This window comes from Dipodomys ordii, unplaced genomic scaffold (genome assembly GCF_000151885.1).
Source record: "Dipodomys ordii isolate 6190 unplaced genomic scaffold, Dord_2.0 Scaffold10, whole genome shotgun sequence".
NCBI classification, from domain to species: Eukaryota; Metazoa; Chordata; class Mammalia; order Rodentia; family Heteromyidae; genus Dipodomys; species Dipodomys ordii.
Window position 1 is genome coordinate 25,124,755 of NW_012267226.1, and position 18,198 is coordinate 25,142,952.

An 18,198-nucleotide genomic window follows, 5' to 3' on the forward strand; every position below is an offset into this window, starting at 1 on the left:
AATTTCTGTAAGTTGTTCTCCTTACTTTCCAGAGTTTAGTATACATCCAAAGTGTGTGTTTTATCCTTATTTGCAATTTTATTTGATATTTAAATGACATAATATTGCACACACTTATGGGGTATAATAGTCTGTTACATGTATACCATATATAATGCTCCAATCAGGATAATTAATATTTCCATTTTATCAAATATTTTTTATTCCTATATGCTAGGAACCTCAGCATTTTAACTATTTTGAAATAATGGGAGAGGAATGTGATAGGCTACTAAATAACAGAAAAATATTTTTATACCTGTTAGCCTGCAATCAGAATTGAACGTTCAGCCCTATTCTAGCTCTTACATTGTATTAGGGCTTTGTAACTGTAAAGCAGTATTAATAATGAAAGAAACTCAAAACTCCTCTTGGACTGTACTTAATATTACTACAGTGTCCTCCTGCCACCCACACTCCCATGCACATAAGCACTCCAGAGGCAGTAAGATTAGAGTTTTTTAAAAATTAATTCTCACAAAGGAATAATCCTTCCTGCTGTTGTCATTTGTGATCAGTTTTCCAAATCTAGCAGTGAGAAACTGTGGTCATCAATAGGAAATAAATAATACTCATGCAATCATGGATAAAGAGTAATGAACATCAATCCCTATTCTACATAAATCACCAGCCTGGTGTCACTGAAATGAGATTATGGACACCAAAGTAGAACAGAAGCTTAATTAGATTGCAATTCAGGCTGATTGTTCATCCCATGAAGGGAAATGCATTTAGTGATGAAGGACAGATCCATTTTTTAATTTGTTTGTTATTTAAAAAAAAAGTTAGTGCAGTAGTATATTTCTTCTGTGGGTCAACAAGTCTAGTAAAACATTCTATGTGGAAAGAGATTGGAGACTAGTTCCTATTAATCCTGGGTCATAATTTTCTTGAGGTTTTTAGAATATTGTCCCAACCTGACATATCAATTCTAAAATCCTCAAAGATAACCGGTGTCATATATTCCTGTGTATTTTTTGTATGTTGGTATGTTGGACTACTAATAGACAATTTTGGCAAAGAAAGGCAGAGAAAATATGAAAGTAAGGATGCATCCTGAGTATCTGGTGAGTGCAGAACTGATAGAAGTTATAGCATCCTTTTAACCTCGTGGCTGTCTGAGCAGTGCTGCACAATGTGTCCTGTGTCTTCCACGGGTCCCACAGGAGCACCATTTTCCTCCTTACCAGTAGTACTCATTCTACTAATTTTTCGTGTCTATTCAATCAGCCAAAAGCACTGTATGGATCTCCTGCATGAAGGCTTCTCTCAGCCCTCTAAGAACATGAACCAAATTCCATGGACAGGACAATGTAACTAATACAATACATAGAATTAGACCCTTGGAAGAAAACTTAAGAGTTTTTCTTCTGCTTATGTGAATTTTCTCAGCACTGGCTATCTAGTTTCCTGTTCTTTTTGCTCTTTCCTTCATCACTGACGTTTTAAACTGCTGGTGTAAGGGTCCTGGTTCTAGAAAAGGCTGATGGGACTTTTGAATTTGTGAATTTCTGTCAAATAACAATGTCCATCTACACTGAGCTGCCTTTGTGACCTAGTTATCCAGGTTACAAATGAGGCATTCTTTCTTGTATTTTCCTTTGAAATGTAAAGTTGTTCCAGGAAGCCCACCCCACACTTAAGAGAACCTTTATGTTGCCCTTAAGTATTTTGCTTTAATAATGGAAATATGCAAAATTTATTTAATAAACTTAAGAAACCACTGGAAATAACATCTTGCACTATTTCTGCAAATCACCCCTTCCTCAACTTTGTCTATTCTGTATTTGTGGTAGGCTCTGCCTGGTGGCACCCAGTTTAGGACCAATAGGAATATTCACAAATTTTTACTTACCACTTCACTCAGCTTTTGAGAATGAAGCTTTATTAACAAGTATGGCTGCATTGTATTACTATCTTAAAAACTGACTGCCCTCTAGATAATAAAGATTTTTTTTTTACTATTAGTAAGTACCGACTCTAAAAAACACAGAGGTAGGCCCCAGTACAAAGAGTGAGAACAAACTGACATTCCTATTCCATACTAACTTAGATCTAGAGGAAGACAGAGACAATGTATAATTCCAACAAATAACTTAAATTGGTTTTTGCCTACCCTTATGACCACAAATGCAGAGATTCATTTGGGTAAAATCCGCTACCCAGTATAAGCTCTTTTGTTGAGAGTCTGAATCTTATGTTTCTTGGTAAAGAACCGTAACATTTTCCACAGATAATACAGTTGTTGTTTTTTTCTTTTTACTACCTATTATGTAGTCTGACACTCCATCTTCTTTTTTAACAGAGTTTTCTGTCTAGTTACATTCTAAAGCCAACTGGCATACTTAAAGTATATACAACTAAAGTTCTCTGCATCCTAAGTAACTGTCCAGCCTTTTGACTGTTTGGAGAGAATTAACTTGAAACATGGGGTATGTTTGAATATATGTGTTTGTGGACCTAACTCAAAAAAGGAATCACTTTTTGGAAAGAACAACCACGAAGGATTCTTTCCACAAAGATAAAACTAATATATGCCTTTATTGTGTTCACTCCAATCCTTCGTATAAAGCCACGAGCATCATAAAAGCTTTAATTACACTGATAGGATGAGTGGAATGCAGTACCTTTCACATCTGTGAGATGACAATGACTTTGGACTTGAAAGCCCTCCAATAGTCTCCCAGGCCTTTCATATTAGGATTTCAACTCACACGGCAGTGCGCCCTGTCATAATCCCCACTACCGGGGGGAGAGCAATGAACCAGCAGCACTCAGCTGCAGTGGGGTATTATAAAAGATCATCACCATTAACACATTAGAATTGTTAACGAGTTTCACAAGACTCATGCACTAGACATAATGATAAAAAAATATAATTCTTATCTTAATGAAAGAATGACAATGAAAATAAACCACCAGAAATAAAAAATGGGCAATAATCCTGTACTTATCCACAGTGAGATAAAAATACTCTTCAGAACTTTGGAATTTAGAAAAAAATACTCTTCAGAACTTTGGAATTTAGAAAGTGATTTTAAAAAGTAACTTAACGGAAAATTATTTATTTAGTTTGTTAAGTAGGGGGAAAAAACAAAAGGAGTACTGAAATATTCCTTTAATGTTAGCTAACATTGATATAGATGGCCATCAGTATCTTTGCTGTAGGAGAGATAACAGGTGGTTATGTCTATTTCAAGAGTATTCCAACTACTGCTGTCTTAGGGATGAAGGCTCTTTCAGCAACAGTATTACTGTTTCTCACCACTAAGAATGAATCAGGCAGGGACAAATTTCTCAGTCAATACCAAAGTAAATCATAGTAAAAAAAAAACATTAAACAAGTATTGCAAATAATATTCCATATGGTATAATTGAGGCAGGATAGATGAGAACACAGGGAAAAATATTAAATATTAAAAGTACCAAGAGGGCCCCAGTGGGTCGTACCTGTGATCCTAGCTACCCAGGAGGCTGAGATCTGAGGATCTTGGTTAGAAGTCAGCTCAGGCAGGAAAACCTCCTAAGACCTTATCTCTAATCAATCACACAAAAAAAGCCAGAAGTGGCATTGTGGCTCAAGTGGTAAGAGTGCTATCCTTGAGCACAAAGGAGCTCAGAGACAGTGCCTAAGCCCAGATTTCAAACCTCAGAACTAGCAAAATAAATAAAAGTGCCAGACTCAGACATTAGAACTGGGAAGTAAAAACTGAAAAAAAAAATAAAGCAACTAGCACTCTCTCCCCCTCCACACCTAAACCTTAAATTACAACTGTAGATATAAGGGCTACCTGCTTCTTTAAATGTTAAAAACTACAAGCTCTTTACAGTAGGTAAAGAGACAGAAATTGGAAGACTGTGTCGACAAGGGGAAGTTTTAAATTCACCTATTGTTCCTGTGTTTGGCGTAGGGTTAGTATACTTTTTCATCCATCTTATCTCGGCATTGTCTAAAGATTAGTGTGTATTTCTCTCAGTTCAGAAAGTATTAAGTCTTTTTGAGTCTTTAGACAGAGTTTGAGTCTTCACCTCTTATTTCTTGCATGGGGAACAGGAAACATACCTCTTTTTCTGTTCCTCCTTACTTTATCCAGTTAAATATAAAGAAGTCCTTGATAAATTGCTACTTCGTATAACTCATGTTTGTGAGCACCCTTGCAATACTCTTTTGTGAGTGGATCTCAAGGACTTGTGATTTTATATAGCAACTGTGAGGCTGAGGGAAGGCTTCATCCATCATGATCCATTTGTGATCAATAGGGAGTATTTTTGAAACTAGTTGCAAAAAAAATCTGTCTTGAAGTTAATAGTAACATAGAAAAGTTGAGCCTAGAATTATAATTGTGTTGACATCTAGATCCAACTATGAAATAAAAGTTCACTGTAGATTTTTTAGTTCTCTGAAAATATAATCCTACTTTGTGATGGTTGGTTAAACTTGCTATAGCTGGATTTTCATTTACTTTCAAGAAATGAGCCATGGCTATAAATCTTTATATTCTTTCTATCTATAATATGTTTACTTACTACCAAAATGTTAGAAGCACTTGATCAATCTTGTCTGCATTCAACTGCAGCCCATAGCTCCAGCCTTATTTCTTCTGATCTCCATCCTTTGCTTCCAAATACAGTTATATTGAATTGCCTGCACTATTTGATTATTCAAAGCATTTTTTCCACACTGCAACTTTACTTTGGACAACTCTTTCCTTCCTACCTCATGAAGAGAAGACTCATGTTTCAGCATTTTTACTGTAAATTCTGTGAAGGATTCAAGGCTGCCACCAAGCACAGTGGAACACTTCATCTATGTTGCAAATACTGTTACTCTGTATGTAAAACACTTGTGGAAGAACAGCACTGCAATTCTTATATCAAACATATCTTTCTATGAATACTCCTCTATTAAGATTCTGTTCATTTCCTAAGGGAATATTGAAACGTTTGCCATGTAAAATATGCTAATGAAATCTAAGAAACACAAATAAGTAAAAGATCAACTCTTGCAAGTAAAGGTCTAAGTATTATTTCTGCTCATGCTCAACTGCAGATACCTTGGAAGCTTTTAAATTATTTTTATTGCTATACTGCCTTAATGTAAAGAATTCAAAATAGATAAACCAATAAATTTTGGACATACTACATATTAAATTGTATATTATACAAGTAATAGCTGAAATTTTAAGTATGTCTTTAAGTATTCTTGGGTTTAATAAAAGCAGAACAATGAAATACTGGTTCATAAACTTTATTCGTGGGCTTCTTTCTTAAGATTCATGTAGTCAGTTTATAAACCTCAGTTTTATCTTATTCCCCTAATTTCGATTACTTTATCTCCTCTTTACAAATGTAAGCACTGGTATTCTTCCATCACTGTGAGAGATCTACGCAACTTTACATATTCATTATGAAGCTGAATTGTTCAGGTGATGTTCTGCATTGACTAGTATGACTAGTATCTCTTAATTGTGGGCAAATGATAAAAATATTCTCATCCCACTTCACAATTTCTATATCCTGGGGTATTTTATTTCATTAGTTTTGCATTAAGAACACCACAAATATAGATTCATGTGATGCAATTGCAAGAATCTGCCAACTCTATTGTATATTTAGGATTTAAGTCTGCATTAACACCAATAAAACATTTCTTCAACAGAGAGAGAAGCAAAAGAAAGAGTACAAGGCAGAGAGCAGACATTCTATCTTAGTCACAGGGAATTTAAAGTGATGGGGAGACATTTAAGTAGAGACGTCTAGCAGACACAGAGCGATAAGGGCTAGACAGAAAGAGGCTGGAAACAAGAGAGTTCTTTCTAGCAGTGCAGACAGAACACTGTGGGAAGATGAGAGCTCTGACTAGGTGATTATACAGAGGTAAGAAACCTGAGAGAGGTCCCTACAATGTAAAAGAAACTACCAGTGCTGCTCATCAAAACAGGCCTTTTTGCAGTTTACAAAAAGTCTTCACATACAGTATATAATTGTGATAATGTATATGAGAGCAATAATTACCTTTCATAGAAACCAATAGTCAAGTCTATTGATTTAGTGGCCATGTTAAAGAGAATGAAAATGTATCTTAAAAAAAAATCTCAGACCTATCTAATTAAAAAAAAAACATAGGGAATACACTAGAAGAAAGGTCACACACTACTTTTTTCTTCATGTTAACATCTTTTCCAGCCAAATAATAAGATAAATATCATTGCATTGACTCTTTGCATCGCTACCGTAACACCCACGGTCCAGGTCTCCCCACCTTGCTGAGCAAATCTCGTTTCAGTTATTCAAGCTCTCAACTACAATAAGAGAAGAAGGTGGTACTGAACTATTCTGTTTGTTATGAACAATGAGTCACTTATACTTCACAAGTCATGAGTAAAAACTAATACCTTTTGCATCTAAAAGATGTAGAAAGGGGAAAAGTATGATTTTCCCAAGGACACACAGAGAATAAATGGTGATCTCATTGTACATGTTTGTATGTTGTGTTTAGGAATGGTGGTTCTTAACAAATCAAGAGTGATTTACTGCTCAGTAATCCACAATTTTTATTTTACATAAGAGAAATGTTTATTTTAAAAGTAGTAAACATGTATTAAACATTATCTACTTCTGCATACACAGTAGATAATAAATTCAGACTTCTGTCTCTGGTATGCCTAATATGGTCTGCAGAAATATCCTGAAAAGACTTTTTTAAATGTCTGTATAATTTCTCTCTCTATTCATACATACCTATTTGTTTATTAAATATATTATCCAATGTGCATTGCATAAGTTAGTTATTTGTAGTTTAAAAAATACCATATGCCAACTGTTAGTGTCCGATGGCTGTAATCATAACTACTAAGGAGACTGACATCTAACAGAAAAATCAGTGGCACTCTTATCACCAATTAACTAACAAAAAAGCTGGAAATGGAGCTGTGGCTCAAGTGGTGGAGCAATAGCGTTGAGCCCAAAAGCTCAGGGACAACATTCAGGTTCTGAATTAAAGGATTAGGACTGATACACACACATACATACATACACACACACACACACACACACACAAAATAACACATTAATTGTAGAAAGGAGCTTCAATATTTTGCATATAACATACATATGTACAAAGTATAGTGATAATTGTATAATACTTAGCATATAATACACTTTGATCATATTCACCCATCTACATTGCCTTTTACCCCCTATTTTTTCACCTTTCCTTTCAAAGCATTTTCAGCAGGCTTCACTAGAATATTTTTATGCATACACAAAATGTACTTCTCTAGTATTGTATATATTTTACTGAGATTAAAGAGCAAATGAAGCTGGGCACCAGTGGCTCACACCTGTAATCCTAGCTACTCAGGAGGCTGAGATCTGAGGATCATGGTTCAAAGCCAGCCCGAGCAGGAAAGTCTGTGAGACTCTTATCTCCAATAATCTACTCAGGAAACCGGAAGTGGCGCTGTGGCTCAAGAGGTAGACTGCTAGCCTTGAGCTGAAGAGATGAGGGACAGCACCCAGGCCCAGAGTTCAAGCTCCACAACCGACAAAAATAAATAAATAAATAAAGCAAATGACATTTCCATAAAATATGTGTAACTAAAATAATAGTCTTGCAAAAATTTGTATTCATCTCAAGAATATTAGCTAGTCACTTAAATCCTTTAATTGCCTGTAATTCAGAGCATATTATACACAAATTACCTATTACAAGGATTAGAAAAAATTCTTCATTCTTCAGTTGTCACACTCTAATAATATTTATGATTAATAATTAATAAATATGCTTAATAAACACTGGTATTATTCAGTTATTAAATGCTGTTTTGAAATGTAACATGGCCCATATAGCAGATGTACTTTTAAAAGAATGTGTTACAAATATATTAAGATAACAATGTACAAAAGTATACACAAATGACATTTTCCAGAGGTAAAACTTTGTGGTTAATAATTCAATGAAAGAATTATTCTGCAGAAAAAGCAAGTAAAATAAATTATTTAAAAAGTAGCATGAAGAAATTTTAAGTAGAAAAGACTGAGAATCCCAGATTAAAATGTGAAAAGTTTTGAAAATAGTCAAATAACCAATGTTCCAATCACAGCACACTTAACTGATTTGACATTCATTTCATATTTCTATTTTCCCTCTATATTTTTCTCTAAACCCACATTTTTGAAGTCCCACTATTTGCTGTAAGTCTGGACAGAGTGTAGCACAGTATATAGTACTTGTCTACTTCACGTAAAGCTCTTGATTCATCCATCAACATTGCAATCTACCAGTCATTTATTCTTCTCTTATGAAATAGTTGCCCTAATGGGTGAATGTACAGTTGCAAGCCTGGAAATAGAGCTTCTTGCGAACAAGTGTTTTGAAAGACTGTGGTTCTAAGTTTGTGTAAAAAGTTAACAAGGCCTCCTGGTCAAAAATAATGTCAGTGTGGTAGTCATACCTATTGAAGTAGGGCCATCAGGTCTGGCTGGAACCATATTGGCCACATGGTGGATGGTAGGGTCTGGCATCTTGTCTTCATGCTGGGTACCTTACAACACTATAATCCTAGCTATGCCAGGTGCAAAGGTAAGAGGATCATAGTCCAATACTTATCTTAAGCAGAAGCCCAAGACCAAACTTGAAATATAACCTAAACCCCAAATGGCTAAAGGTTGGCTCAAGTGGTAGACAAGCTCAAAACTCTTGAGTTCAAACCCCCAAGTCATAAAATGATGGTATATAATGGTTAATTTTTATTAATGCTAATTTTCTAATACGTGTATACATATATGTTTATGAAAACCATGAGTCTATTTTACAGCTCAGATGGTGGAAGTCTGATGAGATACAACTGAGTTTCATGGGCCTGTGGTCATCTAGCTGTGCTATGACCACTAAGGATGTGGACTGGCTTGCACAGGAACCTTAGCAGACATTTCATCTGGTAGTTTTATACTTCTCTATGGAAGTACTTAAAGAGAGATCACTAAGATGCTAGGTGATGTTTGACAATCACTTATTTCGCAAGATTCACTTCCTCATGTCTGTGTCTAACCATGTTGTAGGTCAAAGTCATCAAAGGTTTTTTTTTTTTTTTTGGGGGGGGGGGTCCAGTCATGGGCCTGAACTCTGGGCCTGGGTGCTGTCCCTCAGATCTTCAGCTTAAGACTAGCGCTCTACCACTTGAGCCACAGCACCACTTCTGGCTTTTTTTTCTCCTGCTTTTGTGGTGCTGAGGAATCAAACCTAGGGCCTCATGCATGCAAGGCAAGCACTCTACCACTGAGCCACCTTCACAGCCCCCATCAAAGGTTTAAAAACAACAGCTTCCTCTTCTCTGTCAGAGCTAAGCTAATTTCTTAAGTGTAATTTTCCCATACAACTACAACTGATGTTTAAACAAGTCACAGAAAAACCTGCAGACCTCTTATTGGGCAAAAACCAACAGAAAGCCAAGCACCAGTGGCTCATCTGTAATGCTAGTTATTGAGGAGGCTAAGATCTGAGGATCATGGTTCAAAGACAGCCCAGAGCAGGAAAGTTCATGAGACTCTTCTTATCTCCAATTAACTGCCAGAAAAGCAGAGGTGGCACTGTGGCTTAAAAGTAGTAAAGTGCTAGCCTTGAGCAAAAAAGCTCAGGGACAGTGCCCAGGCCCCGAGTTCAAGCCCCAACAAATGAAAACAACAACAACAGAGGAGAAAAGAGAAAATTTCAGGTGTGACATGCCCATTTTATGGAAGTCACAGGAATGTGCCCAGGTGAGAAGCCAGCTAACAGAATTAAGTGGAGAAGAGCAGACTAATAGGAATGAATTCTCCTCCCTGTCCTTCAGAGAGCATATGGACTGAGAAAAAACAACAAGTTAGATTTTTGCATGATTTTAAGAATAATTATTGTAAAAAAAAGGTCTAAACAGAAATATTATTGTCTAGAATTCTATGTCTCCATCAGTAAGAATGATATCGCCCCATTTGTTAGGAAATGAAAAGACTTGGAAAAAATTATCTTAAGTCAAGTAAGCCAGGCCCCAAGAAAACATAGATCCCATGGTTTCCCTTATTTGCAATAACAAGTATATGTCTGAGACAAGTAGAAAAGGTCAAAAGCTATGTACATATGACCAGATAAGATGAAGTTAAGTGAAATGAACCCCAAGATAGGGACACAAGTGGTTTTTTTTCTTTCTTGCTAATATTTCTAACATATTTATAAGGTACTATGTGATTTTTTTTGTTGCTTTGTATGTTCCTCCTCCATGGTATAACCCGTTTTCACTGTATTTGATGTCGGTATAATTTGGAGAAGGGAAGGGACAAAACAAAATATTTAAATAGGGATACAGGTTGACCCATTGTAACAATGAGATGTACAAGACACTATGTTGAAAAATGAACTTTACAATTTAGGGGGGTAATTGTGGAGGTGGGAGGGAAGGGATGGTAAGGAAAAACAAAGAAAGAGGCAACAATGCTTGATAAGAAATGTACTCATTACCTTGCTCATGTAACTGTAACCCCTCTGTACAGTATTTTCACAATAAAAAACTTATTAAAATAAAATAAAATTTACCCATGCTGTTTCATGAAAAAAAATATTCTTGTTAACGAAACAATAATCCTGAGAATCACGAGTCATAGAAAAATGGTCTTGGGGAATAAAAAAGTTGTATTAGAGGAATAATCCACTTTTCTTCTGTCAGAGTATGAATGTTCTATTTTATCATTATGAATTCATGAGACAGTAACAGGTATTCTTACTGGAATGCTCAGCATCAATCCAGGGCATTATGTGAACAGTTCATTCAAGTTGGAAGAAGTCCTAGAATAACTTCTTTAAATGTCTAAAATCAGTGTCAGAAGCTCTATAAGATGAGCATGCCACTGTAGAACTAACTTGGCACCTCTAGCAGTGATAAGGTTGTATTGTGAACAGAATGTGCACCCATCATTAAAAGGAACATAGCACTAGAAGACTATGGCGTAAGACTGGCCTTTTCCTGTAGCTAGAGACTTTGGTATCACAAACTGCTGGTTTCCAGCTATGACCCTGCGAATAAAACCTTGCTATAACTCACATTCTTACTCAAAACACCTAACCAAGTAACTGCCAAAAAAAATGAAGATGGTTTTGACCTCAATCCTGTAAACATTTCTAGCTTATTTCTGAAAACATACACACTATCACCAGACCAGCCACACAAGCAGTGGCTGAAGTCCCCCACAGGTGCTTTAAGGTGAGCTAAAGCCTAGCTGGTGAGCTAAAGTCTAGCTGGTGAGTTCCCAGGCAGTTTCAGGACACTAAAGCAGAAATTAAAGTGGTGCAGTAGAATGGTTTATGTTTAGGGAAATTAGAGAACAGCAGATGGAGAAAACTAGCAAGTGGTCCTCACGGAGGTGTATGTAACATCTCCAACTAGGGAACCTATGGATACAGCTCATAGAAAACTGCAAGCTCCTCTGGGTGTGAAATGCAAATGCCAACACCATCAGTGGGTGATTCTCATGGGATCTCATGTCACCTTTCTCCATGGGTTATGTTAGCATATCTTTGCATGAGGGCATAGATGTTAGAAGTATTTGCTATGATGAATGCAGCAGCCTCTGTGCTGGTCCTGGGAGAAATCACACACACACACACACACACACACGCACACACATGCACGCACGCATGCAGCAGTCTGTCTACGCGAGCATGATTCAGAGAGAATGGCATGACTTCCAGTAACTGCATTCAATTATTGTTTGCATTTCTGCGACAGCTCCATTCTGGACCAGTTCTTAAAGGAAGGACTCTCATGCAAACACAACTTAGGTATTGGGAGTTACACAACCCACCTTGTAAAGGATGGCAACTTCAGATATTAAGTGGACTGCTTGCAAATATTCATCTAATCATGCAAATCTAATTTAGTTGTCATGTAAAGGTTATCAAATTAGCATGTTGCATGCTGATGATAAATTCAGTCCAGATTTGCCTTTTGTTGGAGCAGAAATCTAGCAAACTTTTCCTTTAACCATGATGCCCCAGATCTCAGCCTTCTGAGTATCTGGAATTATATCCATAGACCATGGCACAAAGCTTTACAAAAGGAGCATTTTTATCAACCAAGAGTTGCATAAAACTTTGTGAAATGAATTTGATGACATGTAATTTACATTATTACATTGAATTTGTAAATAAACACGGGAGTTAGATTCACATGGTTTATATCATTGACATGGGTAGAACCTGTTAAAGCCAATAACAAAACATTAATAACTCACATTTTTACTATTTAAGAAAAATCCTATATCTTTTATTAGATAATTCTTGTTTATATCACTAGAGTCAATCATGAAAATTATGGGGAAAACATTTAAACTTTTTGCCAATTGATGAACACTTGGCAAAATATTCTTTCCCATTTTATAAGTTCTCAGTGTATTGTTTTTATGAAGCTTGTTTTTGTGAATGAAGCTACACAGAAAGTTGAGTTCCAACAGTAAGCCAAGAGAATATTACTTAAACATTGCCAACTTGATTCCTGTGTATTTGTCAGTTTTTTAAACTGCTATCATGACTAGTAAGTGGTATGTATAAGATACTTTCCATGCCAGAATCAATTCCAAATGGATCAAAGACCTCAGAGTCAAAGCAGACACTCTGAAAACATTACAGGATGTATTAGAAGAAACCCTAGGTCTCCTTGACACAGGCCGAAATTTTCTTAATAGAGACCCAGAAACACAACAAATCAAAGAAAGGTTGGACAAATGGGATTGCATGAAGTTGCAGAGCTTCTGCATGGCAAAGGACATAGCTAGCAAGATCAATAGAAAGCCCATAGACTGGGAGAAGATCTTCACTAGCCATACAACGGACAAAGGTCTCATACCAAAAAAAAACTGGAAACCAAAAAATTAAATCCCCCAACAACAAATCTTCAAAGAAAGAACTGCCCAATAAATAAATGGGCTAAAGACTTAAAGAGAAACTTCTCTGAATAGGAAAGAAGGATGGCCAATAGACACATGACGAAATGCTCAACCTCCCTAGCCATAAAAGAACTGCAAATCGAAACATTGAGATGCTACCTCACTCCAGTTAGAATGGCTAAAATCAAGAACTCTAAAAACAACAGATGCTGGAGGGGATGTGGACAGAAGGGAACCTTACTGCATTGTTGGTGGGAGTGTAAACTTGTTCAACCACTTTGGAAAGTAGTATGGAGGTTCCTCAAAAGACTCCACATAGAGCTCCCCTATGACCCAGCAGTCCCACTTTTGAACATTTACCCAAATGTTTACAAACAAGACCACACTAAAGCTACCATCACGACTATGTTTATTGCAGCACTATTTACTATAGCTAAGATATGGAACCAACCCAGATGCCCCTCAGTAGATGAATGGATCAAGAAAATGTGGTATATATACACAATGGAATTCTATGCCTCCATCAGAAAGAATGATATTGCCCCATTTGTTAGGAAATGGAAAGGCTTGGAAAAAATTGTATTAAGTGAAGTAATCCAGGCCCAAAGAAACATAGGTCCCATGCTTTCCCTTATTTGCAATATCTAATAAATGTCTGAGTCAAGCAGAAAAGGTCAGATAAGTTGATGTTAGGGAAATGAACCCTAAGATATGTATTGAAATGTTTTTTTCTTTCATGCGATTGTTTCTAACACATTTATGAGATTATTTCTTTGTTGCTTTTTATGTCCCTCCTCCACAGTATAATCCCTGCTCTCACTGTATTTCATGTTGGTATAATTTGTGGAGGGGAAGGGGAAAAACAAATCATTTAAATAGGGATACAGGTGGACCCATTGCAACAATGAGATGTACAAGTCATTGTGTCGAAAAATGAACTTTACAACTTGGTGTGTGGGGGGTAGTGGGGAGGATTGGGTGGGGGGGTGGGGGGAGGATGGGAAGGGATGGGAAGGGGAAACAAAGGAGGAGGCTACAATGCTTGATAAGAAATGTACTCATTATCTTGCCCATGTAATTGTAACCCCTCTGTACAGTATTTTCACAATAAAAAATAAAAATAAATACATAAATAAAGATACTTGCCATGATCCTTAGCACATAATTACTACTTAGTAAGTCATAAGGTTATGTTTATCATTAGTCAGTAAGTCATTGTCCATTGTACAAGTAATATTACTGATTTTCCCCATCCAAATTATGGCTACCCTTCTTATCTGGGTTACCCTCCAGACTGTCACTGCTATGAAGAGCTTTGGAACAACATGCCCGCATAGTAGCATGGTATGATACAGAGGATTCTAAGTCAAAACTACAAACAAATGCTGACCACTGAACTCAACTTTGGATGAAAGTAGATGAGAATGTAAAGGGAAACAGAAAAATGAAATGAGGAGGATCGTTTCAGGTAAGAATAATTCAATACATAGTATAAAGAATTGGAAGATATCTTTCCCCCTGTCTACTATAGTCTCTAAAATAATCCTTTATCACATGAGTTATTGCCTGAGTGGAAATGGTTGACTTAAGAAGTATCTGATTTCCTTCAGTTCAATGTCAACTGTTGCCCTTGCTTTTAGATAGGATGTATGAGGTTACTGCAGTGATAACCAGATAGGTGTAATGTAGGACCCAGATGAATACATCCTCCACATATCCTTGAAGGTTCCTCCTGGAATCTGCATTTATAGGAAACACAGCCTTTACATGTGAGTTTATATTTAATATTATAACCCAAATATTTCATTCTGAATGTAACAAAAATTTCTAAAATATTTTATCACTGTTACTTTTTATCTAGAATTATGTTAAACTTACTAAAAATTAACATAAACTGTAGCATAATGGATACATTACAAAAGAAAATTGAGAATCTGACAATGAACAAATGAGGTTTTGAGACTTAAAAATTTTGATCCAGACTAGTCTTGTCCATGTTTACAGACACATGTGGATGCTGAAAGTGAACTGTGCAGGAAGCACCTACTTCTGAATGAGTCAAATTCTACAAACAAGGAGAATGTATGTGACAGAGAATACTGAATATCATCAATGGAAAATGCTTTTTCCAATATTAACATTTAATTCTCCCTTCATCTTTGAATAAGCATTGTATGTAATTGAAACTATCTTTTTTCTTACTGAACATGAAACCTTTTTTAACCCACCCACAGATACAACCATATAGGTGTGTGTGTGTGTGTGTGTGTGTGTGTGTGTGTGTATGTGTGTGTGTGTACTTGAAGTAATGCACCTTGACATTTTTAGATAAAGTTAATGCAAAAATATACAGAAGACTATAGATTCAATTGTGTGTTCCAAGCACTACACAGACTCACTTTAAACTTTGACTTTAAATACTTATTTGGATTATTTTTCTAAAGTAAAATAGCACTGCAAGAAAAACCATATGACCTAGAAGATTTACGGTATTATTATCTGCAGCATAGCATTGTACATTCTTTTATTTTAAATTAGTATTTCTCGTGTTTAGAGAGAAGAGAGAGGTAAATGAGGAATTCAATGATGAAGCTAGCTACGGTTACATATGTCTATACAGAACATAGGGACTGTAAAAGGTATTTTCAAAATTGTTGAAGGTATAAGAGCATGTCAGCTCAATGCTTATAGACCACTTAGAAATGTAACCAACCAACGGACAGATCATTGTTACTAAATTATATCCTCTCCTGGGAGTGAGGACATTCTATGTTTCCCATGATTTGGTAAAAAAAAAAAAACATAAACTAACTCTCTTTGGAAAACATTTGGACTGTTTTAATCTCTGATGCACATTAGCTAATGTAGACCTAATGAGGAACTATTTCCTAACATAAGAACTCTAACACTTTTTATGTTCTTAAAGGTTAATGTAAATAATGCATGCAGAGTATCTAACATTATGTTGGCACATACTAGATTTATAAATTCTGTTGGTACTGTTTTATTTATAACAAGACTCACTTGCCTACTTTACTGATTATTTTTACAGAAAAAATAAACAAATGACAGTATCTGTTGATTTAGCATTTCTTTTGAAAAGTATACTATGAAAGAATGGATTTATTTATTTTGCTCTTAAGTGAATGAAACATGCAACTTTTTAATCAAATTGATAACTTTCACTGTTGAGATATGAGACTTATGGTTTTCAACATTAACCTTGATGTGTTTACCTGTCTAGGAAATGTCTGAAAATATAATGCAGAAACTGACAGCTTCTCTCAGTCTTTCATCCATTCACGATAGGGAAATATTAATGACATATTTCAGATTCAAATCTAAATGTCTGTATCTAAACATACCAAGAAAACTGAGTGTAACACATAAACAATTGACAATTATTTTCATGAAAGTGTGAAGAAAATGAAAACTGGTCAATTTGTTTTAGAATGTTACTTTCTACTAATGTCATAATTAATGTGTTAACATCATAAATGAGTGAATAGAGATGTTGAAAGGATATACAAAATTCTGATAAAGACACTAAAATAATTAAATCTGTTTATACTCAACTCTAAAATATTCATTTAATGAATATTAATACAAGAGTGTTCAAATAGTCAATTAAGTAGGACTTAGTAACATTTCTATATATTTTTTATTATAAGGATATTGTACAGAGGGGTTACAGTTACATGAGTAAGGTAATGAGTACATTTCCTATTGAGCATTGTTACCCCTTCCTTTGTTTTTCCCCTACCATTCTTTTCTTCCCTACCTCCCCGCCTCCTCCCCCCCAAGTTGTAAAGTTCATTTTCTTATTTTTTCTTCTGTTTTAATTGAGTAGGTGATTACATAAATTTCACATATTTCACAGTATTGTGGAATAGTGATACTTAAAGTCACCAACACATTTTAACCTTAACAAGATAAATTGTCATTATCACTGTCTATAAAATTTGTGAATTCTATGAGTTTTGACAATACAATTATTTCTTCCACATCAGGTGATATTTACATTTCTTCCTTTTTGCTTACTGTGGGCTGTTCCCTCTTTCTCTCTCACTGGACCTGGGAACATTTTAAAGAAACACTATACCTAAAATGTTAACATTCATTTATAGGTAATAATTATTTCTTATACAGAACTAATTAAAGAACAAATGTCTACAATGAAAACCTTTTTCTCCTACTTTAGTTAGCTCTATATTTAATATATAACTAATCATTTCTTGCCTTTACAGAGTCATAATTGACTCAGTTACTCACATCTAGCCAGAGGTAAAGGGAAAAGTAGTTTGTAATCCCATCTGAGTTTCTAGTTTCTAGTATAGTTCAAAGGATAAGAAAATGTTGCTAAATACATAAAGCAATTAAACAATCCTGCAATCAATCTAAAGATATTCTCTGTGGGCCTCTGAATATCCATCACACTTTCTTCAAAATTGGCTAAAATCTTAAATTATAAAAATGAGATGTATAGACTCGAAATTCACTGAAACAAAAACTTGTGCAAATCAAAGAAAGGTTGGACAAATGGGATTTCATGAAGTTGCAGAGCTTCTGCATGGCAAAGGACATAGCTAGCAAGATCAATAGAAAGCCCACGGACTCGGAGAAGATCTTCACTAGTCATACAATGGATAAGGGTCTCATATCTAAAATATACTTGGAACTCAAAAAATTAAATCCCCAACAACAAATCATCAAAGAAACAACTGCCCAATAAATAAGTGGGCTAAAGACTTAAAGAGAAACTTCTCTGAAGAAAAAGTAAGAATGGCCAATAGACACATGAAGAAATGCTCGACAACATTGAGATATCACCTCACCCCAATTAGAATGGCTATAATCAAGAACTCTAATAACAACAGATGCTGGAGGGGATGTGGACAAAAGGGAACCCTACTGCATTGTTGGTAGGAGTGTAAACTTGTTCAACCACTTTGGAAAGTAGTATGGAGGTTCCTCAAAAGACTCCACATAGAGTTCCCCTATAACCCAGCAATCCCATTTTGGGGCATTTACCCAAATGATCACAAACAAGCCCATACTAAAGGTACCAGCACAACTATGTTTATTGCAGCATTATTTACCACAGCTAAGATATGGAACCAACCCAGATGCCCCTCAGTAGATGAATGGATCAAGAAAATGTGGTATATATAATATATATGTTTATAGTTTAATATACATATATATATATATATATATATAAAATAGAACTCTATGCCTCCATCA